Raw genomic sequence first — 18,323 nt, 5'->3', positions numbered from 1 at the left:
TTAAAGTAAAGGGCGTAGATTCCTAAAATTTTGCAAAAATATTTTTTATATTAGTGGATATTGTGATATTGGCTCAAATTCGGCCACATAGGCCCGCGGTTTCCGTAGCGTTCTTGTAACGGCGGCTGTCATTTTTACGTTTTACATTTATTTTTCAATCGATTTTGCTGCAAATTGGTATATTGAGTTTTCAGCGGATAGAAAACTTATGTACAAAATATTTTCAATATAGGTTAGCGTTTTGGTATAGACCCCATTGAACGGTGCCGGTCGATGGGACATATTTTAAATAATACAGACACATTTTCCAACGTATTTGGTTGTGTTTTGGCATTTTATGTTCTTCGTAGATAGAAAACCTCTGTGCGAAATATTAACATCGTAGGTACTCGTTTTTGGTACAGCCCCCTTTGACGGGTTCCCTCATATTAGGTATTTTAAATGTTGCAGACAAAAATTGCAACAGATTTTGATGCAAATGTAAATTTTAAGATGTTAGCGAATAAAAATCCTCCTCACATAAATGCTGTCATCATAGGTCCACTTCTGGGTGAAGCCCCACAACCCTACACATCCATTAAGGTATAAAATGTCAATAACTGTTTGTTTTCATTTGTACCTATAATGTTTATCGGTCTATTTAGCAGGTCTGTGCCATTAATTTTATTAATAATGTCTCTCAGATCAAGTTCAGGTTGGAACTGCATTACTATCTTTAACGTATATTGGTATTTGCACCACAGTATTCAAAAATGTTGCACTATCTATAAATCACCAACATTTACAGGTCAAAACTATTAAAAATTGCGAGAGGATTCTTAATTTAACAGAAATCATCATTTGTTAATATTAGTGAGTCAATTTCTTCAAAACACAGTCAACAACGGCGTTCATCGCCGCGTTTACCTTCCACTTTCGAAAATGCAATTAAATGAAGTTTCCGAAGTCATTTTAAAAAACTTGAATTTCTCCGAAGACCGCACGTTACCGCAGCTGTTTTATGGCTTTGCGAACAGAGGAGACCCCAACCTTTCAGATTATATATATCTTAAAACGTGAATGTACGGGAACTACTTTTGAAATATCCGCGGAAAATAAAAAAAAAAATATTTTGAAAACTTCAAAAAAGCAATTCTTTCCGATTAAAATTGCACGAAAATAGTAAGAGTTTTTGCATTTTTTTTAAAGAGTAAAATATTATAATAGTTTTGTAAAATATTAAGAAAAATAAATCATGGCATACTGACTTACCATTTGTCCGCACCACGCTATTTTTTTAATGAATCCAAGTTATATTAAAAAAAAAAAATTATGAAACAAAAGTGCAACTCTAAGTGCATTTTTAAGTTGTTTCGCGGAGTAATTCGCCAAACTGAGTATGGGCCATTTGCAGTGGAGTACTTAGCTAACGAATTCAATTAAAATTAAATTAATTTTATGTACTTTCAAAATGCCTTAAAGTTCCACTAAACATCCCATATTTCGCACTGTGCCACGCCTTGAAAAAATTATTTTTGAAATCCACGCCATGAAAAAATATTTTTAAAACTTCCTCGCCTGAAGAAATAATTAAAGAAATCAACGCCATGAAAAATATTTAAAAAAACCACGCCTTAAAAAAAAATTAAAAATCCACACCAAAATTTAAAAAATCGACAACTTTAAAAAAATATTAAAAGTCCACGACATGAAAAAATATTTTTTAAAAAATTCACGACATGATTTTTTTAAATCCTGGCCATAAAAAAAATCTGTGTAAAAAATCCCTCGCCCTTGAAAAAAATGTTTTTAAAAAAACACGCATTGCAAAAAATTCACGCCTAGAAAAATATTTTTTCAAAATATCCAAAATTTAAATATTTTTTAAAAATCAACACCTTAATATATATTTCTCCATGCCCTTGAAAGAAATATTTTTTTTAAATAAACCCCTTGAAAGAAATATCTTTTTTATACCCTCAACATTTATGCTAACTAGGGTATATACACTTTCATACGGGCAAAATGTGCCTCATCGAAATAATGGTTTTAGACCCCAAGTATGTTTGGACGAAATGTGTTTCAGACAATTTGGAGTCGATTGAGCCATGTCCGTCCGTCTGTCTGTCTGGCTGGCCGGAGCGCACGATAACACTCGAACGGATCAACCGTTTCGGTCAAGGCGAATTTAACAAGGTGATCCAATGGGCGAATTCACACCGTAGTCTTCATTTGCTGTCATAATTTTTTCCGAAAAATATCCACAAAATTTAGACGAAAACGGTAAAGTATTCTTCGCGAAGCTTAAATAAAGACGTTGCATGCAGATATTCTTTATGGAAGCGAAATATTTGTTATTTATTTTTAATTAAAATTTAGTTTTGACAGCAAATGAAGACATCAGTTGGTATTATTGTATCACCTTCTTTCTTGCACCATGGTTTCGGTTCATATTTTGGCTTTCGTAATGTTTTGCCCAAACTTAGTTTAAGTTCGAAGATGGGCTATATCGGTCCACTCCTTCCGGAAAAGTTCAGTTTAGGGCCATCTCACGAATCGCTTTGATTTTTGTTTTAGCAACTTGTATTCACTGCTCCCAATACGACGGTACAAGTAGCATGAAAGTTGCAAAAACCCCTATGACACCGTGTGAGGTGGTTGGAGCGTAAGATAACTCTAGAACGGATCTGCCGATTCGGTCCAACATTTAGCCTTAGTAATATTTTTTTCCAAACATAGTTTATGTTCGAAGATAAGCCATATCGGTCCACTCCTTCAGGTACCTAACCCACAAAAGTTCAAAAATGTTCGGAAAAATTGTTCGTACGATAACTCTTGAAGGGAGTGGCCGAATTGGTCCATACTTTACACATCCTAATATATCTTCCTGATATAAATCAGGTTCAAATATGGACTATATTTGTCTACTCCATCCAGTACCTCCCACACAAAATTTCGGATAAGTTCACTTTAAGACCTGATATCGAATTACTTTTATTTTTGTTGAAGCAACTTGCATTCGCTGACTCAATTACGATGGTAAAATTTTTTTTTCAGGGACAAGTCCATACTTCTTGAGAAAACAGCCCGAAGTGTGTAAAACCCCCTATGGCACCGTATATAGTGGCTGGAAATCCACTTCCATAATGGTCAATGTCGATCCATTCCTTTTAGTATCTCCTCCGCAAAACTTTTGATCTTTAATCCTAATCAACATTTTTGTCGGTTCAAACGCCCAAAATTTTTAAACATTTTTTTCAATATACACAGGCTGAGGGTATATCACTGTCGGCAAAGCCGACTTATACTTTTTTAATTGTTTTAAATTGAAAAATATTGTTTTAGGAATCCACGACCTTGAAAAAAATATTTTTTTAAGAGTCCACGACCTTGGAAAAATATTTTTTAAAGAATCCACGACTTTGAAAAAATATTTTTTAAAGAATCCACGACCTTGAAAAAATATTTCTTTAAAGAATCCGCGACCTTGAAAAAATATATATATTTTAAAGAATCAACGCTCTTGAAAAATATTTAGAAAAAGTCCAAGGGCTTGAAAAAAATATTTTTAAAAATTTAAGTTCTTGAAAAAATATTTAAAAAAAAAAAAATAAAGTTCTTGAAATATATATATAATAAAAAAACCAAGCCTTTTTAAAAAATCCAAGCCTTAAAAGATATTTTGTAAAAAATCCACGCCTTTTTAAAAAATCCAGGCCTTTAAAAATCCACGCATTCAAAAATATATTTTATAAAAATCCTATATATTTTTAAAAAATCCACGCCTTTTATATATTTTAAAGAAATCCATGCCTTGATTTTTTTATCCATGCATTAAAAATGCCTTGCACGCTGAAGGTCGAGGGTTCGATTCCCGGCCGAGCAGCATCAAATTTTCAACGGTGGCAAAATACCCCTCAGTAATGTTGGCGACATTTCCTAGGTATTTCAGCCATGTGAAACTTGTCTTAGGGCACTCCGTTTGGACTAGGCGATAAACTGTAGGTCCCATATCATTGGGCTAATATGAATCGGGGTGCACTCATTGATATGCGAGAAGTCTCCCTTGTGCCTTCTGGGATGTTTGTGGATCAATTAACAAATGCATTGAAAATACTTTTTTTACAAAAAAACACATCGAAAATAATTTTCTTAAAATTTCACTCATTGAAAAATACTTTTAATAAAAGCCACACATTGAATAATATTTGTTAAAAAATACGCTCCTTAAAATAATTTGTATTTTGGAAAATATTATTTAAAAGATCCACGTCCTTAAAATACTTTTTAAAAAATCCACGCCTAAATAATAATTTTAGAAAATCCACGACCTAAAAAAATATTTTTTTAAAAAATCCAAATATAAACAATATATACGCCTTGGATTTTTTTAAATCCAAGCTTAGAAAAAATTTTTTTAAATATCCGATACTCCAAAAACATGTTTCAATATCCCCTCCTATAGGTCAGGTGGAATTTTATAAAAAAATCCACGCCCATGACTCTATACCTTCCTGGAAAACGATCGTTTTTTCTCGAGTGTTTCCCAAAAATTCAAAATGCCTTTTTTAGACCAATTGAATGCTCGATTTGTGTTTTGTTAAACGATGACGATGATGAAGACGACAATGAATGAATGCGAATTGGAAGTGGAATATCTCTTTTTCACGAATTTGTGTATTTCATTTAACGGTCTTCTTTAATACAAAGTCATTCTAAATGATGAAGCTGATGTTGTTGTTGTTGCTGACGCTGTTTCCCAGATCCTTCTGTGATTTTTCTGTCTTATTTTGTTTTTGGAAATGCTTTTCAGTTTTGATTCCCAAAAAAAAAAACACAAACATTTTGTATGATGGCGCGCTTACTCTTTAGTTTCTGATTTCGGCTGTAAGTGCATCGTCTTGTTATTGTTGTTGTTGGGTAAGCTGTGTGATTTTTGAAATGTGTTAAAAATTTAAATTTATTTGCTGTCATTAATTTGGCACCTTGCGCGAAATTAGTTCACCATGATGACTTTATCTTCTTTTTTTGCTTCGGTTAAATTTTCGTGTTCTTTTGTGATTGTGGAGGAATGACGCTCGCTGATGCTGCCGACAGAGACTCTTGTTGGTCAGTAATGCAGTTGCGGGTTTTTTGGTGTTAAGAAAGGAAATATTTGGAAATTGCCAAAAATATTATTGCCGTTAGTATTGTTAAACGTAAATAAGGAACAGTGGTATACAAAGGGTATAGGCGTTAAAATTATTAAAATACACATCTAGTTTTATCTAAAAAAGGTTGTAGCCGAACTATACCTAGAATAGAAACCTTTAATTAAGTCAAACAATATTATCTTCAAAGAGCGTGGTTTTTAATATTTTTTCAAGTCCTGTTTTTTAAAAAATATATATGTTTTCAAGTCGGGAATTTTGAAATTTCTTAAACATTTGTTTTTTAAGTCGTGGAGTTTTTTAAAAAAAAATATTTTTTTAAATTGATGATTTTTTTATTTTTTTTTTTCAAATCGAGGATGTCAATTCGTTGATAAAAAGTGAAATCGTGGATTTTTTTAAAAAAATATTTATTAAAGGCGTAGATTTTTCAAAAAAATTCAAGGCGTGGATTTTTTCAAATTGTGGATATAAAAAAATTCCAAATTGTGGATTTTTTAAAGAATATTGTTTCAAAGCGTAAATTTTTTCAAAAAAAATTTTAAAGCCTAGATTTGTTCAAAAATATTTTTTGAAGGCGTTTTTTCAAGTCGTGGATTTTTTAAAAAATATTTTTTCAAGTCGTGGATTTTTTAAAAAATATTTTATCAAGTCGTGGATTTTTTAAAAAATATTTTATCAAGTCGTAGATTTTTTAAAAAATATTTTTTCAAGTCATGGATTTTTTAAAAAATATTTTTTCAAGTCGTGGATTTTTTAAAAAATATTTTTTCAAGTCATTGATTTTTTAAAAAATATTTTTTCAAGTCGTGGATTTTTTAAAAAATATTTTTTCAAGTCGTGGATTTTTTAAAAAATGTTTTTTGAAGTCGTGGGTTTGATAAAAAATATTTTTCAAGTCGTGGATTTTTTAAAAAATATTTTTTCAAGTCGTGGATTTTTTAAAAAATATTTTTTTCAAGTCGTGGATTTTTTAAAAAACATTTTTTCGAGTCGTGGATTTTTTAAAAAATATTTTTTTCAAGTCGTGGATTTTTTAAAAAATATTTTTTCAAGTCGTGGATTTTTTAAAAAATATTTTTTTCAAGTCGTGGATTTTTTAAAAAATATTTTTTTCAAGTCGTGGATTTTTTAAAAAATATTTTTTCAAGTCGTGGATTTTTTAAAAAATATTTTTTCAAGTCGTGGATTTTTTAAAAAATATTTTTTCAAGTCGTGGATTTTTTAAAAAATATTTTTTCAAGTAGTGGATTTTTTAAAAAATATTTTTTCAAGTAGTTGATTTTATAAAAAATATTTTTTCAAGTCGTTGATTTTTTAAAAATATATTTTTTCATGTCGTGGATTTTTTAAAAAATATTTTTTCAAGTCGTGGATTTTTTAAAAAATATTTTTTCAAGTCGTGGATTTTTTAAAAAATATTTTTTCAAGTCGTGGATTTTTTAAAAAATATTTTTTCAAGTCGTAAATTTTTGAAAAAATATTTTTTCAAGTCGTAAATTTTTGAAAAAATATTTATTTAACTCGTGGATTTTTTCAAAAAATATTTTTTCAAATCATGGATTTTTAAAAAAATATTTTTTCAAATCATGGATTTTTAAAAAAATATTTTTTCAAATTGTGGATTTTTTAAAAAATATTTTTTGAAGTCATGGATTTTTTAAAAAATATTTTTTCAAGTCGTGGATATTTTAAAAAAATATTTTTTCAAGTCGTGGATTTTTTAAAATACATTTTTTCAGGTCGTGGATTTTTTAAAAAAAATTTTTTCAAGTCGTGGATTGTTTAAAAAAAAATTTTTTAAGTCGTGAATTTTTTAAAAAATATTTTTTTCATATCGTGGATTTTTTCAAAAATATTTTTTCAAGTCCCCGGTTTTTTAAGAAACATTTTTGCAAGGCTTGGATTTTAATAAATATTTTTTCAAGTCGTGGATTTTTTAAAAAATATTTTTTCAAGTCGTGGATTTTTTAAAAAATATGTTTTCAAGTCGTGGATTTTTTAAAAAATATGTTCTCAAAATATGTTTTTAAATTATTTTTGCAAGTCGTAGATTTTTTCAATTCGTAGACTTTCCCCAAAATAGTTTTTCAAGTCGTGGATTTTTTAAAAAATATTTTTTCAAGTTGTGGATTTTTTTAACAAATATTTTTTCAAGTCGTGCATTTTTTAAAGAACATTTGTTCGGGTCTTGGATTTCTTAAAAATTTTCAACCCGTGAATTTTTACAAAAAATATTTTTTCAAGTCGTGGATTTTTTAAAAAATTTTTAACCCGTGAATTTTTACAAAAAATATTTTTTCAAGTCGTAGATTTTTTTAAAAATTTTCAACCCTTGAATTTTCAAGTCGTGGATTTTTTTTAATTTTTTTCTAAGTCGAGGATATTTAAAAAAAACAATTTTGCAAGGTGTGGATATTTTATAAAAAAAATTTTCATGTCGTGGTTTTTAAAACAAATTTTCAAGTCATGGATTTTTTATAAATTATTTGTAAGTGGTAGACATTTTTAAAAATTATTTTTAAGGCGTAGACTTTTTCAAAAATATTTTTCCATGTCCAATTAGAAAAAAAGTTTCAAAAAAAAGTTTAAAAAAATATTTCTTAGGGTCGTGGATTTTTTAAAATTTTTTTCAAGTCGTGCCTATTTAAAGAAAAATATTTTTCAAGTCTTGCACTATTTAAAAAATATTTCTTCAAGTCGTGGATTTTTTAAAAAATATTTTTTCAAATCGTGGATTTTTTAAAAACAAATCTTTTCAACTCGTGAATTTTTTAAAAAATATTTTTTCAAGTCGTTGATTTTTTAAAAAATATTCTGTCAAGTCGTGGATTTTTTAAAAAATATTTGTTCAAGTCGTGGATTTTTTAAAAAATATTTTTTCAAGTTGTGGATTTTTTAATAAATATTTATTCAAGTCGTGGATTTTTTAAAAAATATTTTTTCAAGTTGTGGATTTTTTAAAAAATATTTTTTCAAGTAGTGGATTTTTTAAAAAATATTTTTTCAAGTAGTGGATTTTTTAAAAAATATTTTTTCAAGTTGTGAATTTTTTAAAAAATATTGTTGAAGTCGTAGATTTTTTAAAAAATATTTTTTCAAGTTGTCGTAGATTTTTTACAAAATATTTTTTCAAGTCGTGGATTTTTTAAAAAATATTTTTTCAAGTCGTGGATTTTTTAAGAAATATTTTTTCAGGTCGTAAACTTTTTCAAAATTAATTTTCCCAGTCGTGGATTTTTTAAAAAATATTTTTTCAAGTCGTAAACTTTTTCAAAAATAATGTTCCCAGTCGTGGATTTTTTAAACATTATTTTTTTAACCCGTGAATTTTTTTCAAGTCGTAACATTTTAAAAAATTATTTTTCCCAGTCGTGGATTTTTTAAAAATTATTTTTTTAAAGTGGTGTTTTTTTTTAAAAATATTTTTTCAAGTTGTGAATTTTTCAAAAAATATTTTTCAAACAGTGGATTCTTAAAACAAAAAAATTTTTAAAGTCGTAGTTTTTTTAATAATTTTTTTAACTATATTTTTTCAAGTCGTGGATTTTTTAAAATATTCCTTCCAAGCCAAGGATATTTAAAAAAAACATATTTTTCCAAGTCGAGGATATTTTATAAAAAAATCAAGTCGTGGTATTTTAAAACAAATTTTCAGGTGGTGGATTTTTTAAAAATTATTTTTAAAAAATATTTTGACACGTCGGTTATTTTTTAAAAAAATATTTTTTCAAGTCGTGTTTTAAAAAAAAAAATCAGGCCGTGGATTTTTTATAAAATATCTCTTCAATCCGTGGATTTAAAAAAAGTTTGAAATCGTGGATTTTTAAAAAATATTTCTTCAAGTCGTGCCTTTATTTAAAAAAATATATTTTCAAGTCGTGCCTTTATTTAAAAAAATATATTTTCAAGTCGTGCATTTTTTAAAAAATATATATATTTTCATGTCCTGGATTTAAAAAAAATCATGTCGTGGATTTCCCAAAAAAATATTATTTCAAGTAGTGGTTTTTTTAAAAAAAAAATCTATTCGTGGATTTTCTAAAACAAAAATTTCCAGGCCGTGGATTTTTTTAAAAATATATTTTCAAGTTGTTGATTTTTTAAAAATTATTTTTTCAAGTCGTGGAGTTCTTCAAAAATAATTTTCCCAGTAGTGGATCTTTTAAAAAATATTTTTCAAGTTGTGGTTTAAAAGAAATATTTTCTTAAGTCCTGGATTTTTAAAAAAATATTTGTTCAAGTGGTATATTTTTTAAAAAATATTTTTTCAACCCTTGCATTTTGCAAGTCTTGGATTTTTAAATAATATTGTATGAATTTTTTAAAACAATTTTTCTTGAAGTCATGAATTTTTTTAAAAATATTTTTTCAAGTCGTGGATTTTTTAAAAAATACATTTTCAAGTCATGGATTTTTTAAAAAATATTTTTTTCAAGTCGTAGATTTTTAAAAAAATATTTGTTTCAAGTCGTGGATTTTTTAAAAGAAATATTTTTTCAAGTCGTAGATATAAAAAATATATTTTTTTAGTTCGTGGATATTAAAAAAATATTTTTTATTTCGTGGATAATAAATATTTTTTTTTAATTCATGGATATTAAAAACATATTTTTTTCATTCGTGGATTTTAAAAAATATATTTTCAATTCGTGGATATTAATTTTTTTTTAATTTGTGGATATTAAATTATTTTTTTTAATTCCTGGATAATAAAAAATATTTTTTTTTAATTCGTGGATATATAAAAAATATTTTTTGTCAATGGATATTAAAAACAAATTTTCAAATCGTGATTTTTTTTAAATTCAAAACCACTGTACCCAAAGGAATACCTTCTAATTTGATTGTATTCTCAATGACGTTCCCTCTGTATGCATTATCGATGGTCCGCCGCCCTTTCGTTCCCAAGTAGTTCAAGAAATTTTACATACGCAAATATTTAAGGCCAAAGGGGATGAGAATCCATGATTAAAATGAGATTTAAAATAACACTGGCTCGTCATCATCATCATCGTCCTCAATTCTGAGCACCATGTCCTATCTGCATTGTTGTAAAACAAGCATTCGGCAATTGTTAGAGAGGTGGAAATCGAATAAATATGAGTGATATTTAATTGCATAAAAAACAAAAGAATACAAAACTCAAGTCAAAGGAACCAAAACCATTCGTTTCCAAAACCCACACACGCATCATAATCGCTAACTTCTCCCAAAGAGGAACGAAAGAACAAGCGGCTTATGAAACAATGTTGAAGTTTTTAGTTTCGATATGGATTTTGACTGTGTAATACCTTCCATACCATCCATCGATGCTGTGGTGTTGTTTTAATGTCATTGGCCGTTTGGTTTGCTGCTCAACAAAGTCATTCAATTCGTTTACTGCAGGGCAGGGCAGCATCGGCAGCAGTACAAGATTAAGGAAAATAAATTGATACAAATTATGTTATTAAAATTTAAGTGAGAAAAATGAAATTAAAAACGCATTTAAGGTCATTTCTTTTGGGATCTCCATGGTTACAGAGACATACACTGGCCATTGAGAGTTCCATGTCGAGTCGATGACTTTGTTTTCATTAACAATTCCAAGCATCTTTATGTCATGGACAATTTGAATTGTTAAGATTTTTTGACAGAGTCGAACGAACGATGTTGTAGTTTATGTTTCCTCTCCTTCCTTTATGTGTTAATCGCCCAGATATACTTGTGAAATTGATGTCTTAAATTATGATGATTGGACTGTTTCCAGGTATTGTTTTTTGACAGAAAATTTAATATGACCGAATATTTTAAACAATGTTTTCATTTGTGGTTGGTAATTCCAACTGGCAGAGCTCTTAATTTATTACATGAAAACATCATCCAAATTTTGTCATAATCATATTTTAATGAAAAGGATTCTCAAAGAGTGAGGTTATGCTAAAGGATGCGCGTGGGACATCAGCCAGTCCATTCGGTCCTTATGTTCATACTGGTCTTGGTGCTGATAATAGGTAGAGATGAAGAGGGGTAGTAAAATTCCATAGAATCCAAGAATTCAAGTTTATTGTGTTGGAAATCAAAAGCTGGAATGGAAGGAGGAAAGAAAAACTAAGACTAACCAACAGCCAATCGAATTAGATAAATTTGGTCCATTGTCTTCATCCTGGGCAACAGATAGTAAGAGATGAGAGATGAAGAGGGGAAATAAAATCCAGCAGAATCCAAGTCTAATGTGTGACAAAAAAGCTGAAATTATGGAGGAAAGAGAGATTATCATTTATTAAAACAGATTTTCAAATATTTTATTAGTAAAAAAATCAAATTTTGTCCATTGGACCTCATCGAAAACATGTTGAGGAGTATTTCAGGCTACGCCTGTGCCTTCCTTCATCAGAGATCCGTATTGCCTGATCTTTTAGAGAAAGTCTACCAACAGCCCAGAGATACCAGAGATAACTTGGTGGTATTAGATCAGTGTTCACCAGCGACCCCGTACTGAGACCAACTGAGCATACATACATTACCGTGTGTTTTGGATTGAAAGTTACGATAATTTGCTCTCAGTAGCAGCTCGCTGGTGAACACTGTATTAGATGTACTCGGTCAAAATTAAGAGAGATGGGCTTGTAATCGCCATCATCTTCCGCTATTTGATGATCGGAAATGTCTCATATACAATGTGCTGAATTCACCATGGTTGTTAACCCCAAAATCTACCTATTCTTTATAAAAAAAATTGAAGGAACGTGGTATGGAACGAGTTTGCCTTGTAAAAAGCCTCTCACTAATCGAAATTGCTGGAGGATGCTGGTTAGGACTAAATTAAATCTGTAGCTTCGGAGACTGCCCGTTTATGTACGTTGTTCAGTGAGTTCGCTTCCGATGGAATCACGTGTTGGATGCTCTCACAATAGCACCAGAAGGCCTTAAGCACTCGGAACAATCGGCCCGTTGTGAGTCGTCAGTCGCGTCGAAATCAACAAACAGATGTCAAATGTGTAAGTGATGCCAAGTTTGGTCTTGAAGTTTTTATGTGGTTGTTGAAACGCGGCACTCAATGGACCGTATGTATTGAACCCTTTATGGATGTGTTTAGGTGGCGGATCGTCCATCGCAGAGGAATGTTTAGGATGGCTCGACTAATAATACGCCAGGAGAAACTGTCTACTCAGCCCCTATTCTACCCGTGAATATAATCCACATTTAACATCTACACGCAGCACTAAGCTCAGTTCCCATGACAATTGGAACTATGCACCTGAACTTCCTGGTTTCCATATGGATTCCTTTTGTTCAATCTTCAAGTTCCCAAAACAAGCCCTGTGATAGAACCGTGATGGTGGCGCTCGACTTGTCAAAAGCCTTTGGTACTGTTCAAGCACTCCACGATGTTTGAGGATATTGGACTACCCCCGGCCAAGTTTGAAACGTTGGATAATCAATTACATGTGTGGATGCCAGACGTACGTCGAATTCAGGAACAAGAAGTATATGCACCCTCGATTGAAATAGACAGATCTCTCCAGACTCCATTAAGATCGTTACGTATGCGGATAATTGTACGAACTTGGCGTCAGGTGCCAACATCGTCCGTGCATGGAATATCCACATATCCACCACTAAGTTTACGGCCGCTCTGTTCACCACATGGGCGGAGATGAGGGCAGAGATGAATGTCCTGGTCGATCGTAACTGAATTCAAACCACTAACTACCCCAAGCTTTTTGGTGCCACAATCGACATCGCTCTTGGGCTGCAGACATAGAAATCAAGTAGACAATAGCCAGGTTTGTGGAAAGTTATGCGGAACCAGTGTGGCCCACAAACACAAAGTGCAACACAATGGATCAATCAGATCGCCGCCCGAAACCTGCAACAGCTGCAACAGGATGCTTCATCATATCATCAGTGGACCATCTGTACAAAAAGACTAAGATTCTTCCGGTATAACAACACAATGGCATGCGAGAGTCATCCTGATTACCTACCGCATTCCTAATCGGACATAGCCCAAATCAAAACAAGTAAAAAAGCATTAAGTTCGGCCGGACCGAACTTTTCATACCCTCCACCATAAAATATTCTGAACTAAAATGGAATAATTACTTTTCATTCCTGTCCCCAACTTTAAGTGGGTACGTTAAAATGTCAGATAATGTTTATGTACATTTATGCTTCATTCGGGAGGCCCTTTTTTATGGTGCCTATATCTAACTATGTATGTTGACAATTTTTGGTGGGCTAGAAATTGGGAGGTACTGTTATATAGGGGTTATAATAAAACATGGGCCTATGTTGACAGTTTTTGATGGGAGCCTTTAATTTCAAATAACTCCTAATTCGGTTAAAAAATTTAGCTAGAATCTTCAAAATATCGAAAATCGGTACATAACGTCGGAACTTCAAATGTCATTAACAGCTAGTTCGGATGTATCTGGGCTATACGAAAATATGAACTTAAATGAACCGTTATATGGGGGCTATACCAAAACGTGGGCCTATGTCCACAAGTTTTGTCATATAAGTTTATTGACATTTAAGAACTTTAAATGTCAAATTATAGCAACATCGGTCTGAAAATGTAGCTACAAACGTCAAAACACCGTTATATGGGGGCTATACCAAAACGTGGACCTATGTCCACAAGTTTTGTTATATAAGTTTATTGACACTTAAGAACCCTAAGTGTCAAAATATAGCTAAATCGGTCTGAAAATGTAGCTAAAACTGTCAAAATACCGTAAATCGGGGGAACCGTTATATGGGGGCTATACCGAAACGTAGACCTATGTCCACAACTTTTGTTATATAAGTTTATTGACATTTGAGAACCCTAAATGTCAAATTATAGCTACATCGGTCTGAAAATGTAGCTAAAAACGTCAAAATACCGCAAATCGGAGGGTACCGTTATATGGGGGCTATACCAAAACGTGGACCTATGTCCACAACTTTTGTTATATAAGTTTATTGACACTTAAGAACCCTAAATGTCAAATTATAGCTATATCGGTCTGAAAATGTAGCTAAAAACATCAAAACACCGTAAATCGGGGGGCACCGTTATATGGGGGCTATACCAAAACGGGGACCTATGTCCACAACTTTTGTTATATAAGTTTATTGACACTTAAGAACCCTAAATGTTAAATTAGAGCTACATCGGTCTGAAAATGTAGCTAAAAACGTCAAAATACCGCAAATCGGAGGGTACCGTTATATGGGGGCTATACCAAAACGTGGACCTATGACGACAACTTTTATTATATAAGTTTATTGACACTTAAGAACCCTAAATGTCAAATTATAGCTATATCGGTCTGAAAATGTAGCTAAAAACATCAAAACACCGTAAATCGGGGGGCACCGTTATATGGGGGCTATACCAAAACGGGGACCTATGTCCACAACTTTTGTTATATAAGTTTATTGACACTTAAGAACCCTAAATGTTAAATTAGAGCTACATCGGTCTGAAAATGTAGCTAAAAACGTCAAAATACCGCAAATCGGAGGGTACCGTTATATGGGGGCTATACCAAAACGTGGACCTATGTCCACAACTTTTGTTATATAAGTTTATTGATACTTAAGAACCCTAAATGTCAAGTTATAGCTGAAAATGTAGCTAAAAACGTCAAAATACCGCAAATCGGGGGGTACCGTTATATGGGGGCTATACCAAAACGTGGACCTATGTCCACAAGTTTTGTTATATATGTTTATTGACACTTAAGAACCCTAATTGTCAAATTATAGCCAAATCGGTCTGAAAATGTAGCTGAAAACGTCAAAATACCGTAAATCGGGGGGTACCGTTAAATGGGGGCTATACCAAAACGTGGACCGATATATCCCATCTTCGAACTTGATCTTCCGACGACTAAAAAAAATGGTATTCCCCAATTTTCAGCGAAATCGGTCAACAAATGCGACCTGTATGTTGCGAACGGACGGACGGACGGACATGCATAAATCGACTCAGAAAGTGATTCTATGTATATCCCTAGAAGGAACTATGGGTCTATCTCGCTTCCTTTTGTATGTTACATACAAATGCACTAACACATAATACCCCTTACCACATAGTGGTGTAGGGTATAATTATACTTGACTTAGTCATAAGTATGCCTTGCAGTGTTAGATTTGGATTATCTTCAACGGCAAAATATTCCAAGGAACGATCTGTACGCTTGACATCCTTCTCTATTTGGCACTTGCGATCACGATACCCTGAGAAATTGGCTTCTTGTGTTGTGGTCATTGATAGCCATTGGGCTTTCATGTTATAATATTCCATAGATTTTTCTTTACGTCGTGCAATTTTTTCCACCTCCGAATCATTCCATTGATAATAGTTGAGAAGATATTTCCACACCTCTGGCCGTAGGCTTGGTTCAACGCCACCATGGATAATTATTTCCAAAATCACGTTTCGAATCAGAAACATGTCCTTCGGGTGTCATAAATTCCAGCAATTGGTTTTCATTGAGTGGCCTGCCGCGTTCAACTGGGCGCCTTTCTGGTAAAGTTGGAACAATTTTTCATAAATTTCTTTGACATTTTTCAAACCACTGGAGTCCATGTCGGGCGATTTATCTAAACTACTGCCACGACTGTGCGAACCAGAGGTATTTGAGCTATCTGCCAAGCCGACCATTTGATAATTGTCCGAAGGTGGTGAGGATATTTGTCGATCTTTGGCATCCAAGGAACCTGGTCGAACACGAGGTGATGCTTTTTGTGACTTTATCTCACCAATATCCAATTCAGCAAATGTTTTCTTTAGTTTTTGTGTTTCGGTGGTTAAAACGACATACTCCTCGCCATTCCTTGTTGAGGTTTGTACGTCGATAATGTGTAATTGAGGCATACTTCGTACAAAGAAATCCACATTGCCGTGTTGAAAAAAGAATTCCGAATGTAAGGAGCCGTCTAGTTTGAGCAGGAAACGTATGGTTTGGCCACGATGTTTTACCTCAATGCCCGACAGGTCCTCTAAGCAGGTGCGTATACATCTCGACTTCAATGAACCTGTTGATGATTCCATGGGTTTTGTGTTGAAAGCTTTACATTCCGAAATTGTGCGTGATCTACGTGATATTGTGTCAACCAAAGCCCAATCTTCCTGGTCTTGGCTATCGTCAGCAATTAATATATTTTCATTTGGTTTCCATTCAATATACAAACGACGTGGCGGTCCATATTCGACCAAGGACAAGGAACCACTGTTATTTAAATCGGCAATATGTTCAGCACTTGCTTTTTTCAGCAAAACACCGTCGTGTGTACATAATATCTGTGAAAAGTAAAACCCAACAAAGTAGAACAAAGAGAATGGAGTGTGCATATAGTATAAAACATGTATGTAGTATTGGCTGGTCACTTACATTTCCTGCACCCGCCAGGGAATCATCTGTGCTTGTGGTCCCACTGCTAGTTCCTGACACAGTCACACTGGAATTTGGATTTTGTATTGGTGATTCAGCTCCCATACTGTCATTGAGGACATTGAATTGCATATGTTCACAACTTTCTTCACACTAAAAACGTACAGAGTTGATCATGTTTTGTCAAACGCTTTTTGTTTTATCTTCATGTTACCATTAATCCCAGCACGTAACTGCATTCGTTGTTTTGCTTTGAAGAGGTCTGCATACAAAGATATCCTCCTGTCAGCCCTTTTTTATCTTCGTGGCATTAAAAAAAAAATGTTTTTTTTTTCTTCCTTCTTGTTGTATACACAAATTTAATTTGGTCGCCTAAAGTCCGCCTTTACTTGACACCATATTGAGCTCGATTATCCTCTTAAAGTCATCTCTAAAAACTCTCTCTGAAGGTCTAAAAAGTCTCCCTCATGAACTCGTCTATGAAGACTCCTTCTTAACGCCATTTATAAAGACTCCTTTCATAAGTTTGTCCATGAAGACTGCCTCTTTGCTCGTCTATAAAATTCCTCTCTTGAACTCGTCTATGAAGACTCCCTCTTAATCAAAAAAATTCCCTCTAGAAGGTTCCTTGTTACGGTCGTCTATGAAGACTGACTCTTGAGGTCGTGAATAAAACTTCCTCATAAGCTCGTATCATGAGCTCTTCCCTCTTGAGCTTGTCTATAAGACTCCATCTTCCTCCACGTCCTCTTAGACTCCATCTTAAAGTCATCCCTTCAACTCGCCCATAAGAGCTGCCTTCAATTCTTCCTTCCCCTCGCCTATAAAGGCTCCCTTCCCCTGGCATATAGGGGCTCCCTTAGCCTCGCCTATAATGGCTCCCTTCAACTAACCTATGAAGGATTTTTGTTTTGTCTTTTTTCCTCCTCCGACGATATCGAAACGATCCAATTGTGGCACAATTTGTCCTCTATCAAGTGGACAACTTCCTTCAATACGTTCGACAACGTAGATTGAGCCATGCAATTGTTGTAATCATTGTCATGGGACTTTTGCAAACTTCCCTTCGCAAAAAATCTCAACGCAGCGCACACTTTTAAAAGTGGGAGTATTGCTGTCGATCTGTAACTTTCATTGAAGTCATCCTTACGTTTCCACAATGTAAACTACGGCATCCTTTTCAATCGAAAATACGCCTTAAACCTAAAAATAATTTACTGATTATACAGATCTTTCCATCATGAGCTTCAACTTACAGTGCAGACTGCAATTCCAATGGATTCGACCTGTCCCTCAAATTTCTTCTAATAGATGCCATGTCCTGTCTTTATCATCAAAAATAATTCTACTGAACTTATCATTTTAAAAAAGTTTTTTTTTTTGCGAATTGTGCTTTTTGGATTTTAGAGTTCACAAGTTTGAAAAACACTGATCAGTTGTGCTGACAATTGACAACGCAACTCAAGTTTAGTGGTAATGCAAAATCGACCCCAAAAAGTCCCTTCAATTCCGCTTTAAGGACTCCTTTCAATTCGCTTATAAAAACTCCCATTAGATCATCTTTGAAAACTGTCATGAACCCACCTATAATTGCTCCGCAACATCCTTCCACAACTCATCAAAAGTGACTTTTGTTTCGCCAAAAAGTCTGACTCCACGAGCTACTACGTTTGGATGGGCTTCCATTTTTCAAGCAGCATTTCAAATTGCTGTTCGGTAGTAATTTTTACCAATATACTCGTAAATACTGAAACACCAAAAAACGTATAAAAACAAAAAAAAACATTGTTCCACAACATCCCATACGGGACAAGGGAGACCA

General features: G+C 32.6%; 1 pseudogene; it reads right to left on the bottom strand.

Moving 5' to 3' along the window:
- Positions 1-15,189: 15,189 nt before the first annotated feature.
- Positions 15,190-16,642, bottom strand: LOC141392552 (uncharacterized; annotated as a pseudogene).
- Between the last annotated feature and the right edge of the window lie 1,681 nt (positions 16,643-18,323).

The sequence above is a fragment of the Musca autumnalis genome, unplaced genomic scaffold (genome assembly GCF_047663935.1).
Source record: "Musca autumnalis isolate F117 unplaced genomic scaffold, ASM4766393v1 scaffold_2, whole genome shotgun sequence".
NCBI lineage: Eukaryota > Metazoa > Arthropoda > Insecta > Diptera > Muscidae > Musca > Musca autumnalis.
This window is presented reverse-complemented; position numbering and strand designations above follow the sequence as displayed.